The 14061-nt window shown below is 42.1% G+C and overlaps 1 long non-coding RNA gene across 1 annotated transcript in view; it reads left to right on the top strand.

The window, feature by feature from the left end:
- Window positions 1-736: 736 nt before the first annotated feature.
- LOC111955367 (uncharacterized) overlaps window positions 737-14061 on the top strand; it is a 50532-nt gene continuing 37207 nt past the window's right edge. Inside the window, exons 1-2 of the long non-coding RNA XR_002876108.2 lie at window positions 737-1218; window positions 12257-12314. This is a non-coding gene — a long non-coding RNA (uncharacterized lncRNA). The remainder of the gene's footprint in view (window positions 1219-12256; window positions 12315-14061) is intronic.

Raw genomic sequence — 14061 nt, 5'->3', positions numbered from 1 at the left:
GTTTTTTACATTTTGATGTTTTCCTCCATCATAATAGGATTATGTTTCTTCTTTATTTGCCATTGCCTCAGACTTACGAGTGTACCAAACATGAAATAGCATTTGAAGACCGAAAGCATTAAGTAACGAATATGATAAGTCAGACACACACACACACACACACACGCACACACACACAGCCACCCTCAGCTCTGAATCAGACCTTCTAAGCATCTTCCCTTCCCCCTCTACATCTCTCTCCCCTTTTTGGTCCCCTTCCCCTTCCCCCTCGCCCTCTCCTTTTCCCTCCCTCCCTCTCACTCGCTCGCTTTTAGCCTGCAAGCACTATTTCAATCCTCTGTCTAGGAGAGAGCGAGACAGGCAGAGACAGAGAGAGCAAGCGCGAGCAAGAGAAAGAGGGAAAGGGGAGGGTATGGCAGGATTTAGGGTTCAAGTGCATGTGTAGAAAATGGCCTGAATAAAACAGAGAGAGAGAGCAGAAAGTAAGCAAGGAAAAGGGGAGGCAAAAAGAGGCAGGACACAAAGCTGAAAGAAAATGTATTAACCCAGGAATGAGGGTAAAAATGCAAGTCCAAAAATCGAACATTGGGAGAGTGAGAAAGAAAATATTCCAGCAGCCCCCTCCCCTTCCCTCTCTCCCCACCGACACACTCCTCTTCCTCTATCCCTCCCTCCTGGATATTTAATGAACCCCCAGTCGTGCTAGCTTTCCCTTCTCTCCTCCCACCTCTTTACACATAGGCACACACATGCACACACACACCCGGGCTGACTCCTTCCCTCACGAGCGTCTACTATCCACTTTCGCCTGAGACCGCAGCAAAGCCAGGGCTTTGTTTTTTTTGTTTCTTCTTTTTTCATTTGCTTGCTTTGGGTTTTTCCCTCATGTACAGAGAGACTAGACCCACTTCACCCTTACTCTGCAGAGAGAGCKCCCCTGAAAACATAGGCCTTGGATTGTCCATGCATCAGACTGCATGCTACTAATTGATTTGTGCATTTACGCCTCCCTATTATTTTTGCTCTTTCTAAAAAAAAATGTTGCTTGCTAACTTTAATTTTGTATTCAGTCCACTTCGACAAATTTCTTCACATACCCATTCTGGAAGAAGGGACGAAGAAAAGAAGAGAACGCTTGCGGAATGCACAGATGAAAGGGGACAGCAGAAAAAAAAGAGTGAGAAAATGGAGAGCATGTTCTGTGGGAGAGCAAGAGAGGTAGGAGAGAGAATACCGGCATTACCAAGAAACATTTTAGGGCGAGAACAGAAGGGGGGACCCGTAGGGGGAGAGAAGAAGGGAGGGATGTCTGGATAGGACTCTTCAAAATTGCAGGAAAAGGAGGAAAAAAAGAGATAGAGAAAAAGAGACAGAACTGGATTTATCTCCTAAACCTGTGCTGGTACTTTCTGTTCACTTTTATATATTTCCGCTCTCACTTTTCCAAATGTTTTATAATTCCTTCAATCTCCCTCTTGCCTCTGTGTGTCTGTTCGTATCCTTTTTCTCTTCATACACTCATCCTTTATTTCTTTCTTTCTCTCAGATTCTCCTTTCTCCCGCCCTCCTCACGCCTTGCTCTATTTTTCWACTTTTTACTTTTTGCTTGAAAAATGTGTTACCTAGGGTCCTAATCCCCCATCCTATCCCCTCTCTCGCTCTCGCTCTCCCTCTCTCTCTTACTCTCCCCCCTCTGCTGTTCTGTTACGTGGGTTCATATCTCATATGCTATCCTCGGTGCCTCTCCCTGTAGGATTACCCTTGGTCACATTTAGATTAGGATTTTGGAGGGGGCTGCATTCAGAGCATCCAGTTCTGAGGGCCCAGTCACTCTTATGTGACTCCCTGTGCATGTGTGGGGTTGGGCCAATCACGTTTCATGTTATATATCAATGTGTGTATCGAAAGGATGTGTGTTATAATTCAACTTTAAGGGAGACGTGAAGGGCATGGCAGCATGGCTGGTGAGAACCAGGTTGTATTATTTTAGTATTACAATATAGGGCGATGGTATTGGAAGTTAGAAGTATAGGGTCGCCATTTCTCTCTTTCCGTTAAACGCTCATCTTTTTCCCCTTTCCTGTCCCATCTTCCATCCGTTCATCTGGGTACCCCTTGATCTGTCCGTCCTCCTGTAACTAAAGACAATATCCACAAATCAACATGTGGTCTGATGTCATCAATAGATCTGAGTAAATTAACTGCTGGTTCCGAAACACTGAAAGTGATAGAAACGGTTTTTAAAAGTTTGTTCGATTATCTTTCCTGCATTTTTGGGATGACTTGTTTGATGTGGGGATATTTACTGGTAAAGAGAGAGTATGGTATGTGCAGTACTTGACTTGGACTGAAATACAGTGCATTCGGAAAGTATTCAGACCCCATCCCTTTTCCACATTTTGTTACGTTACAGCCTTATTCTAAAATTGATTTAAAAAAMATTCTCATCAATCTACTCACAATACCCCATAATGATAAAGCAAAAACAGTTTTTTAGACATTTTTGCAAATTTATAAACCAAAATATTACATTTACATAAGTATTCAGACCTTTTACTCAGTACTTTGTGAAGCACCTTTGGCCTTTTGGCAAACTCCAAGCGGGTTGTCATGTGCCTTTTACTGAGGAGTGGCTTCCGTCTGGCCACTCTACCATAAAGGCCTGATTGGTGGAGTGCTACAGATATGGTTGTCCTTCTGGAAGGTTCTCCCATCTTGGGGCGGCAGGGAGCCTAGTGGTTAGAGCGTTGGACTAGTAACCGAAAGGTTCCAAGATCGAATCCCCGAGCTGACAAGGTAAAAATCTGTCATTCTGCCCCTGAACAAGGCAGTTAACCAACCCACTGTTCCTAGGCCGTCATTGAAAATAAGAAWTTGTTCTTAACTGACTTGCCTAGTTAAATAGAGATAAAATAAAATACATCTCCACAGAGGAACTATGGAGCTCTGTCAGAGTGACCTCCCTGACCAAAGGCCTTTCTCCCACTATTGCTCAGTTTGGCCTGGCGGCCAGCTCTAGGAAGAGTCTTTGTGGTTCCAAACTTCTTCCATTTAAGAATGATGGAGGCCACTGTGTTCTTGGGGACCATCAATGCTGCAAAAAATATAGGTACCCTTCCCCAGATCTGTGACTCGACACAATCCTGTCTCGGAGCTCTACAGACAATTCCTTCGAACTCATGGCTTGGTTTTTGCTCTGACATGCACTGTCAACTGTGGGACCTTATATAGACAGGTGCGTGCCTTTCCAAATCATGTCCAATCAATTGAATTTACCACAGGTGGACTCCAATCAAGTTGTATCTCAAGGATGATCAATGGAAACAGGATGGACCTAAGCTCAATTTCGAGTCTTATAGCATAGGGTCTGAATACTTATGTAAATAAGGTATTTCTGTTTTAATATCTAATGAATTTGCAAAAATTTATAAAAGCCTGTTTTCACTTTGTCATTATGGGGTATTGTGTGTAGATTGCTGAGGATTTTTATTTATTTAATCCATTTTAGAATAAGGCTGTAACGTAACAAAAGGTGGAAAAAGGGAAGGGGTCTGAATACTTTCCGAAGGCACTGAGCTTTCGTTTATCGCCTGAATATAGGACAGACACTTCAAAACCGTATTCCTTATGATTTATTTTTTTACTGTGTTTTTTTGCTATTTATTTATGCACTATTCAATGCGTTTCTATGGGCTATAGCAGTAAAGGCCAAATTCAATATTTTCTCAACGGCTTAGAGTCTTAAGAAATAAACGGTATATCGCCCAAGCTTAAGCATTATGTTGTTTATATTAATGTAATGACTTGTGAGGCACTGGCGATTCACACTACGTATGTGATTGATATGTTATTGTTGCTTAGACAAAGGCCCAAATCTGCCCTACCTCAGCTGCTAATCTGTCCATATGTACGGTATTGTGTGTCCAGCATTGTATGTCCAGTACCAGTATGTAAACCCACCTTCTCTCCATCTCCAGTATCAGTCACATATATTTATCCCTCTTCCTTTCTCTCTTCCCTCCTTTGTGTTATCTGTCTCCCTACTCTGTGGTTGATTTATATAGGTACTAACTATCTCCCTGCTTTCTCTGTATCTCAATCCATGCGTTTGTGCATGGTGTGCATCTATGGCTGAGATTGTGCTACGGTATCTATAGTTGCGACTGGTGTACATACATATTTGCAGGGGCCCCTGTGTGTGCGTGTGTGTGTGTGTCTGTCTGTTGTGTTCGATTGCGAGTATGCCTGTACGTAGGGCTGTGGCGGTCATGAAATTTTGTCAGTCGGTGATTGTCAAGCAAATATCTGCTGGTCTCACGGTAATTTACCATTAATTAACATAAACACGTTTATCATCTCCTGTTTTCCACGCATAGCCTTCAAGCCACTGATGCAGGMCTTTGGAACATGTAGGTCTAATAAATCAATTTAATATGGCCTACACCATCACAATAAACCCATTATTTATTTTAGACAGGTCTAAGGAAACATGACATGAAGAAATGTAGTCTATTTCAGAAGAACAAAATAGCATACTGTGATGTTAAGCCTTGATCTGGCTATGTCATATGGCTGTGGGCTACACTAGTTAATTTAGCAGACAAGATTTGCTTAGAATTCCGTGGCATTATTTTATTGTATGAATAATACAATTGAACATAGCTGAATAAAATAGAAATTACATTTTTTCCAAACGATTTCCGAGGGCTATTCTGTGTTGAGCGGTTAACAAAGAAATAGGTCCTCCTATTTGCTTAATTTAGAGATATTTATGCAACTTTAGTTGTGATACAAACGTTGGGCTATATGTTTAGATTTTTTATACTTTCTAAGGGTGTGTGATTCACTCTAATGATGATTTGAAAACAGTTGCATGAAAGGCACGAGCTCTGCTTTGTTTCTTGTGCAGGCTGCACACACTTCATCAGTCTCTCATTCACAATTTGACAAGCACTTAATAATATTCTCACCAGGCCTCAAATTTCCTAGTTGCATCCCCCTTGTGTGGCCATAATTCCCCCTAAACAATGGATTGCCTTTTGCGACCAAAGTGGCCATTGTGTCCTTGGGCTGAATATAATAATTGTAATTCCCTTCTCCCAGCAACTCTTATGGAATTCCGAGGCTCATATTGAAGATGTTAGAAATGTCCACATTTACTTTTCGTCAGCCAACAAGATGAGTAGGCCTAACAAACAGAAAACACACTAGCCTATGTCAATCTACTACACCTTATAGTACAAAAGTTGACCTATTYTATTGGTCAACTTGTCCTTCTGTGCGAGAAATAAATATTCCAAACATACTCTGGGACAGTTGTGGGATACAATAGATCCCAAATTAATACAACCACTCGCATCAAAAACMCRTTTAAAAGCAATGAGGCTGATGCAACAGATCAGAACTTTTAGCTTAAAATGTTGATAAACTATTAGGCTATTTCTTCACATTATAAGCGCAGCAATGCACACACGGCAGTAGGCTATAAGCGCAAATGTTCCCAAATGCAATCAATTAGCGGGAAAACACTGTTCTCAAAAGTGACCACAAATGCGATTATGCATAAAGTAAAATTTTTATGGTGAAAATGATCTTCCCCAAACTTGAAACTCACTCACCACCTATGCATGCCAGTTAGGCTCTACACCATTTGTAAAGCAGATTAATGTGCTTAATTTTAAGAAGTTATTTGGCCACCTTATCAAAAAATATAGGCCTATGGGCTAGGCTAYATGAGGTGTACGACTATGATTTGAAAAAGTTGCAAAAAAGGGATGTGCTGTTTATGCCTTTCTGCACACACTGGACATCATTCACAAGTGATAGGCTAATATTGWCACCCATCTGACTGTTCTTAATTTAATCTTGTCTTTACATATAGCCTACTAAATAATATACTGTATGTGTGAAATTAGTTTTGATTTAGAATGTACCATTACCATGCACCTGTCTCGGAACAGGGGCAGGGGGRAAAATTATACATGTGTCATCTACGCACTTCAATTGTGAATGGAGGACGATTTCCCATGATTCATTTTCATGCCAGCCAAGTATGCTGTACTCCTGTTGTAAAGCGAAGCAATGTGCTTAATATTWGGAAAGTTGAGAAATAAATATAGGCCTACCCTATAGAAAGCTGACGGGATCCTCTTCTTTTTAATAGAGGCCATCAAAACGTTGTTTTCTCAAGCAATTGCATAGCCTAAAGAAATGTTGCGCAACATGAGCTCATGGGCTCTCATGGAATGTTTGATTTGATTTTCAATTACATTTTCATTGAYGTCAGAGTGATTAGAGGGACAATAGAGCACTGAGTACCAGGCAGTTAGCAAGTTTGGTTGGTTACAAATGACCATCAGCAGCATCAGAGCTTGGAGAAGCCTAGTTACCTGACTAAACGGTCATGTGGAATTTGACTGTGGTCATGACTCCAGACTGGGGGTGTGGAGGTAATACAGTCACTGTAACAGCCCTACCTGTTTGTTAGGTCTACTGGAAATAAGCTCTGAAACGCTTTTGGATTGAATTGAGCTGAACAGTGCTCTGAATGCTGGACTATATTCCCGACATTTTACGGTAGACCCCGTTTTCGGACATTGTTGCACAGTACTGTGTCATGAGCTATGGAGTGATCTTATTACGGCAGTTTGAGAGTTTCTTTACCAGTTTGACTGGCTTTGTTACGTTTGTTAAATAGTAATCAGCCGCTATGCGTCAAGGACACCTGTGCACCCTTTGTATACTCTGCCATTACTTTATCTTTGTTATAGACTCAGTAGTAACTGTAAGTTCTCATTTATGTTCATTATGGATTTTGAGTGGTATTTTTATACAAACTGCTTGAGGGATATCATGTAGTAAATGAGTAAGTCCCTCACCAATTATTTTGCTGCATAGCAATAAATGTGTACTGTATAGGCCTACATAAGTACTTGAATCTGATCGACACGTGTTTCAGAATATCAGCCTTGTAGTTACGAGTTATATGTGCACAAGTGGTACCAGTATGACATCAATACGTGGCCTATTTTCTGTGCATGTTTCGTGCATAGTTACGGGATGAATTTACATGTAATGATTTTATTAATTTGCATTTCTTCAATAGTCTGTGTCTCTTTGTTTAGTGGCGTCACAGCCCTGACCCCACCATAACCTCCTATGCTTTTCAAAGAAAGAGGGGGAAAAACTCTGTAKTGGCGCAGCGGTCTAAGGCACTGCATCTCAGTGCTAGAGGCGTCACTACAGACCCAGGTTCGATCATGGGCTGTACCACAACTGGCAGTGATCGGGAGTCCCGTAGGGCGGCACACAATTAGCCCAGCGTCGTCCGGGTTAGGGGAAGGTTTGGCCGGGGTAGGCCATCATTGTAAAATAAGAATTTGTTCTTAACTGACTTGCCTAGTTCATTCAAATCTACCCCATTTAAACATTTGGAAATCACACATCATCACATTATTCTGATATGGAGAATTTGAACAAATATAGTACACTGAATGAATATGGCACCCCCCCAGCAGCTCATGTGATATTCTYAACATGTTATGGGAATACATACAAGCTCATAGCTCTGCTTTTTCTAGGCTTAGTCTCAAATGGAACCCTATTATAGTCCACTACTTTTGACCAGAGTTATATGGGGGCTCTAGTCAAAAGTAGTGCACTATATAGGGAATAAGTATACCATCGATGTGTAACATTGTTTTAGCATCCAAAGACTCCTCTCTACAGGTTCCATTCTTCTGTCTGTGAGTCTGTTGTGTTGCTCATTCGTAAAACATGATATTCAACCGCATACATTAACTGGATCAATGCAGACCTCAGGACTTTGCAGGCAGGAAGGCAGGCTGTGTGTGGGGATGGGGTTGAATCATCGAGATATATAGGGGTTGAATGTTAATTTTCACCCACAGAAATCTGTTGATATATCATACACTGGTCATTGATGATATATACTGTACATACCCCAACCACAAGCCATCGACCACATCCCCATCCCCAGACCACATCCCCATCCCCAGACCACATCCCCATCCCCAGACCACATCCCCACTGAGCTAAAGGGTAGAGCTGCCGCTTTCAAGAAGCGGGACTGTAACTCGGAAGCTTACAAGAAATCCCGCTATGCCCTCCGATGAACCATCAAACAGGCAAAGCGTCAATACAGGACTAAGATTGAATCGTACTAAGATTGAATCGGCTCCRACGCTCGTCGGATGTAGCAAACTATTACAGACTACAAAGGGAAGCACAGCCACAAGCTGCCCAGTGACACGAGCCTACCAGACGAGCTAAATTACTTCTATGCTCGCTTCGAGGCAAGTAACACTGAAACATGCATGAGAGCATCAACTGTTCCGGAGGACTGTGTGAGCACGCTCTYYGTTGCTGATGTGAGTAAGACYTTTTAAACAGGTCAACATTCACAAGGCCACAGAGCCAGACGGATTACCAGGACGTTTACTCCGAGCATGCGCTGACCAACTGGCAAGTGTCTTCACTGACATTTTCAACCTGTCCCTGACTGAGTCTGTAATACCAACATAACGGAAGGAGACAACCATAGTCCCTGTACCCAGGAACACAAAGGTAACCTGCCTAAATGACTACTGACCCGTAGCACTCACGTCTGTAGCCATGAAGTGCTTTGAAAGGCTGGTCATGGCTCACATCAACACCATCATCCCAGAAACCCTAGACCCACTCCAATTTTCATACCACCCCAACAGGTCCACAGATGATGCAACCTTTATTGCACTCAACACTGCCCTTTCCCAYCTGGACAAAATTTCAAMACCATCATCAAGTTTGACGATGACACAATAGTGGTTGGCCTGATCACCGACAACAATGAGACAGCCTATAGGGAGGAGGTCAGTGTCACGTACGTGTGGAGAGACGGACCAAGGCGCAGCGTATGTTGAGTTCCACATATTTATTATAAAGTGAAACTTAGCAAGAACAAAACAATAAATCAATAAGCTAACAATGAAACGCTACTACGTGGTGCACATGCACAAAACACCAAATAATATCCCACAAACACAGGTGGGAAAAATGCTACCTAAATATGATCCCCAATTAGAGACAACGATTACCAGCTGCCTCTAATTGGGAATCATACAAATCACCAACATAGAAATAATAAACTAGAAACCCACATAGAAATAATAAACTTGAACACCCCCTAGTCATGCCCTGATCTACTACACCATAGAGAAACAAGGGCTCTGAGAAGAGAAACAGGGCGTGACAGTCAGAGACCTGGCGTGTGGTGCCAGGACAACAACCTCTCCCTCAACGTGATCAAGACAAAGGAGATGATTGTGGACTACATGAAAAGGAGTCCCGAGGTGGAGCAGGTTGAGAGCTTCAAGTTCCTTGGTGTCCACATCACCAACAAACTATCATGGTCTAAACACACTAAGACAGTCGTGAAGAGGCCACGACAAAACCTATTCCCCCTCAGGAGACTGAAAGATTCGTCATGGGTCCTCAGATCCTCAAAAGGTTCTACAGCTGCACCATCAAGAGCATCCTGACCGGTTGCATCTCTGCCTGGTATGGCAACTGCTCGGCCTCTGACSGCAAGGCACTACAGAGGGTAGTGCCTACGGCCCAGTACATCACTGTGGTCAATCTTCCTGCCATCCAGGACCTCTATACTAGGCGGTGTCAGAGGAAGGCCCTGAAAATTGTCAAAGACTCCAGCCACCCTAGTCATAGACTGTTCTCTCTGCTACCGCATGGCAAGCGGTACCGCAGTGTGAAGTCTATGTCCAAAAGGCTTCTTAACAGCTTCTACCCCCAAGCCATAGGACTCCTGAACAGCTAATCAAAGGGCTACCCAGACACCTCTTTTACGCTGCTGCTACTCTCTGTTTATTATCTATGCATAGTCACTTTAACTCTTCCTACATGTACATATTACTTCAATTACCTCGACTAACCGGTGCACCCGCACATTGACTCTGTACTGGTACCCCCTAAATATATCCTCGCTATTGTTATTTTTAGTGATGCACCGATATGACATTATTGGCCGATACCGATGTCCGATATTTTCCTTGCCAAAAAACCCGATACCGATAACTGATTTTAGATACCGATAGCATTTTTAGATGCCTTTTAAGCATTCTAGTACAGTTAAATTGTTAACACACACACCGATCTTAGGCACTGCATCTCAGTGCAAGAGGCGTCACTACAGTCCCTGGTTCGAATCCAGGCGGTATCACATCTGGCCGTGATTGGGAGTCCCGTAGGGCGGCGCACAATTGGCCCAGCGTCGTCTGGGTTTGGCCGSGGTAGGCCGYTGTTGTAAATAATAATTTGTTCTTAGCTGACTTGCCTAGTTAGGTCTTTGCTTTGGAACGCCGTTTAGGTCTTTGCGTGTCAAAAAATATACTATTTAACACTATTTGACGTGTCAGATAAGCTTGTTCACCAATCAGGACCTGAATATGACTGCACGTCACATAATAATTTAATGGGTTCATACATTTTTTACATAGTTATAACACATTGATTACACTATCACTCGTATTTCATATGTCACAACGATTCATCGATAYGTATGCTATGATGCTGGTAAAGTTGTCTYGCGCACCTACAGTGCTGGTCATAAAAAAAAGCTAGCTAGGTCATGGATGCAAACAATTTTCTTCCCCAAAAACATAGCAAAACGACATAATCTGTTTCAGTAGCTATAGTTAGCTATATAGCTAGGYGTCATCATCCTAAATAACCKTAATTTATAAGACAGTTCTTATTTGATTAATGGTGGTCGGACCCATCTATGTGAAGCTAGCCACAATAAGGATTAGGCACAATAGTGGACTTTGCGGTTAGCCTWCAAAATAAAAATGGCATAGATCTACTATTTGTATTCATTTGCATTACTGTCAATAACATACTGTTATTTTGAAGGCAAACATGCAAATTCCACTATTGTGCCTAATCCTTATTGTGGCTAGCTTCACAACACATAACCTGGGGCGATCGAGCCTCACTAGCCAGATGAAGCTAGCTGGCTGCTTCTAACTTTAGCTTTGGGCAACAGGTTAAGTAGCTAATTTCAATAGGCAACCAACAAGTGGCAACCTAGCTAATACTTACTCACATGGATTCCTAAATCATTGCTAAGAATAATGAAAATGACTGCAGGTTCTCTGGTCATTGTTTTCAGGCTGGTTCTATTGGTGCTAGCTAGGTACCAAGCTAAAGCTAGCTACCCCAGAAGTTGTGGTCTAACAAATGATGCTTTATTATCAACGCGGTATTGTAAACACATCGTTAGTGGCCGGTGTTTGCTTGTTTGCAGAATTTTGTATAGCTTTGACAGTGCTACTGTATCTTTTTTGACATGCAAAGACCCAAATGGGATTCCATAGTATGTATGTCGTGAAGCTAATAGCAGTGACACTATTATGTGTTAACTCCGGTAGGGCAACTCTGAAAAATAGTGTGTACCGGTATGTACCAGTGCTTGACCAGTCGGCGAAAGCCAACATCACCCACGACAGAGAACGGTTGATTGTCAAGGGTAATGAATTCCATTATCTTGGCTTTAATGGATTTCGCCTTTGAGTTGTCTCGCTGGTTTATTCTTTTAAATGACTGCTCGACTTGTTGGGTGCTCGATCCACACAGCAGACTTTGTGGGCTAGTTTAGGAATGCTGTGTGCACGTATTGCGCCAAATTTTACGTGGCGTCATTACGTCACATGTACCTACGTCATATAGGTTTTGCACATCGGGGCGTTAAATTAGACTCGGCTGATACTGATGTTGGATTTTTAGCTAATATCGGCGGATTAAGATATGTTCACAGATATATCGTGCATCCTTAGTTATTTTACTGCTGCAGTTTAATTATTGTTTTTATTTTATTTTTTACTTAACACATTTTTTTCTTAACTTCTTAAAGCATTAAAGCATTGTTGGTTAAGGGCTTTTAAGTAAGAATTTCACTGTAAGGTTGTATTTGGCACATGTGACAAATACATGTGATTTGATTTGAAGTGGACATGCATATATAACATAGACATACTGTGAAACAGACAGGTGGATGTACTGTAAAAACAACAGGCAGCTTTACAGACAAAGAGCAAAGACAAATATAGAGAAGACAGAGGCTACCTTTCTTCAGGTGTAGAAGCATACATCATTAGAACGGGACGTTTTCAAAATAACAAAAGACATTACAAAAAATGGTGAACCTTAWCTTATCGTCAGGGTGTTTGTTTCTCTTTTTCAGACCTGACCTACGCACCMAACATAGCCACTCCCATTCCATATAGCCCAAGACCTGAAAGGTAAGGAGATATTTTAATTTTCACTGAAAATTAACCAACACAAATCATCCATCATACTTCACTTACCCTTCAGGGAAGTCATGTGTATAGAAGTGCCCTATCGGTCAGGTTTCTCCTCAAACATCCAGCAGTGAGGAGGATCACTAGGTCGGCCATTTTGAGCTCTGAACCGATCGACCCATTGATTTACCATCAGAACAATTGAATTAAGGTTGTTCTCCCACCAAAGCTTAATAGCAAAATAATATGATCTACAGTGATAGGTATTTCATGTCACATTTGAGCTTTGTACAATGGGGGTTCCAGTTTGGTCTTTGACACWATGTATCTCTTACTGAGTTACAAGTGGTGCGGTTGCCAGTTGGTCATGTCCTGGTATTGTAAGTAGTGAATTGCTAGGGAATCAGGGAGAAGCAGAGGGGTATAAAGAAGAGCTTGTGGCTTTRARAAGCTTCACATTACATTTTTGTCTTTGTGTTGATGTAAACCCCCCGTCCCCAACAGGAGAATAAGAAATACATTCTGCTTCAGCGACACAATAGAGTCCAGATGTTGTCACAATGTGTTTTTGTAGCGCCATACAGTGCCTTCGGAAAGTATTCAGACCCCTTGACTTTGTTCACATTTTGTTACGTTACAGCCTTATTCTAAAATKTATTAAATAAATACAAATCCTCAGCAATCTACACACAATATCCCATAATGACAAAGTGAAAACAGGGTTTTAGAAATGTTTCCTAATTAAAAAAATATATACAAAAAAATACCTTATTTACATAAGTATTCAGACCCTTTGCTATGAGACACAAAATTAAGCTCTGATACATCCTGTTTCCATTGATCATTCTTGAGATGTTTCTATATATAATGTGATATGAGCTAATGTAAGATATGTAAAACATTATTAGGTGCCATTATTTAAAGTGGCATTGTTTTAAATGACTAGTGATCCATTTATTAAAGTGGCCAGTGATTTGGGTCCAATGTAGGCAGCAGCTCTGAGTTAGTGATTGCATGTTTAAGGCAGTAATGGAAATTGAGATAAGACGCTGTTTCACAAAATCATTCGTACCAGCTTTGATGAACCTGTAACTGACCTGCCTTTGATGATAGTGTGTGAACCAAGGATGGCCTCAGGGTGGTTGTTATCCTTGATATCTTTTTGGGATTTCCTGTTGTACATCGGGTGCTGTAGGTGTCTGTGGGGAGGGTCAGGTCATTTTCTTCCCTCGGTGATGCGTGTGCAGAGCCGCAACCACCTCTGGAGAGCTGTGTTGAGGGGGTGTAGGTTGCCGTGTACCAGGCTGGTGATACGCCCGACAGGATCTCGTCGATTTCGCATCTGTAAAAGAGCTTTTGTGGGTGAAAGGCCAAATTTTCTTCAGCCTCCTGTACGCCTTCTTCACCACACTGTCTGTGTGGGTGGACCATTTCAGTTTGTCTGTGATGTGTACGCCTAGGAAACTTTCCCCCTTCTCCACTGCTGTCGCTTCGATGTTGGATAGTGGGGTGCTCCTTGGCAGTTTCCTGAAGTCCACAATCATCTCCTTATGTTTTGTTTGATGTTGAGTGAGAGTTGTTTTTCCTGACACGACACTTCGAGGCCCTACACCTCCTCCCTGTAGGCTGTCCGTCATTGTTGGTAATCAAGCCACTGCTGTTGTTTCGTCTGCAACTCTGATTGAGGGTTGGAGGTGTGCGTGGCCACTTCATGGTAGTGGGTGAGACAGGGAGTACAGGGAGAGGG

This window comes from Salvelinus sp. IW2-2015, linkage group LG30 (genome assembly GCF_002910315.2).
Source record: "Salvelinus sp. IW2-2015 linkage group LG30, ASM291031v2, whole genome shotgun sequence".
NCBI classification, from domain to species: Eukaryota; Metazoa; Chordata; class Actinopteri; order Salmoniformes; family Salmonidae; genus Salvelinus; species Salvelinus sp. IW2-2015.
This window is presented reverse-complemented; position numbering and strand designations above follow the sequence as displayed.